Here is a 1,135-nt window from a genome sequence, read left to right on the forward strand (position 1 = left end):
AGTGGTGATGGATTTAGCATGTCCCATCTGATTTGAAGAGCTGGGATCATTATTCTCGTACTGCGGTTTAGGATTGGGGAGAGGTTGTGCAGGAAGCATCCCCTTTTCTATAACCGTCATACGAGAATCTATCTTTTGCATAAAATCTGTAATTCCCCGCATTGCCTGAGCCAGCTCTTGTATGAGATTTTGAACCGGTTCCTCTTGAGGTTTCACTTGATTTGGATTTTGATTGAAGAAACCTGGAGGAGTCGCCGTTTGTCCATTCCTCCAACTAAAGTTTGGATGATTTTTCCAGCCAGGATTGTATGTATTGGAGTTGGGTCCAGGAAAAGGTCTTTGATAGTTATTTACGGCATTGGCTTGTTCATTCAACACTCCTCGAAAGGCGGGTATTGTAGGATAATTTTCAATTGTGTGAATGTTGCAATCACAGATGCCGCAAACAATTTCATTGACCTTATCCTTCTTTCCTTCCATGGCCTCAACTTTCCTTATGAGCGTAGTCACTTTACACTTGAGATCATCCTCTTCTTTCAAGAGATATAATCCACCTTTCTCCTTTAATTGAGTCGGCCTAGACGTGGTGTTCGACTTTGGGTAATAGTCCCAAGATTGTGTTTTTTCAGCCAAACTATCGAGGTAGTCCCATACCTCGTCGATATCTTTATTAATGAACTCTCCATTACACATTGTCTCGACCATTTGGCGCATGGAAGATGACACTCCATCATAGAAAAAATTTGTAATGCGCCACGTTTCAAATCCGTGTTGTGGGCATGAACTGACCAAATCTTTGAACCTTTCCCAACATTGAAAGAATGTTTCATCTTCCTTTTGGGCAAAGTTCATGATCGCTTTTCTGAGGGTAATCGTTTTATGATGTGGGAAGAATTTTTTTATGAATTCCCTCTGCATGTCGTTCCATGTGCCAATGGATCTAGGACGCAGTGAATGTAACCACGTCTTAGCTTTCTCTTTTAAGGAAAAAGGAAAGAGTTTCACCCTAATTGTATCCTTCAGATACATTAGGAAAACATAATGTAGCTATAATTTCATCGAACTCTTTCAAATGCAAATATGGACTCTCGATTCAAGTCCATGGAATTTGGGAAGGAGTTGGATAACTCTGGCT

At 40.7% G+C, this 1,135-nt stretch overlaps 1 non-coding gene across 1 annotated transcript; it reads left to right on the forward strand.

The window, feature by feature from the left end:
* Nucleotides 1-763: 763 nt before the first annotated feature.
* On the forward strand, nt 764-870 carry LOC131234158 (small nucleolar RNA R71). Its single transcript, XR_009165566.1, has one exon. It is a non-coding gene; the product is annotated as a small nucleolar RNA R71 (small nucleolar RNA).
* Nucleotides 871-1,135: the final 265 nt, after the last annotated feature.

This window comes from Magnolia sinica, chromosome 18 (assembly GCF_029962835.1).
Source record: "Magnolia sinica isolate HGM2019 chromosome 18, MsV1, whole genome shotgun sequence".
Taxonomy (NCBI): Eukaryota; Viridiplantae; Streptophyta; class Magnoliopsida; order Magnoliales; family Magnoliaceae; genus Magnolia; species Magnolia sinica.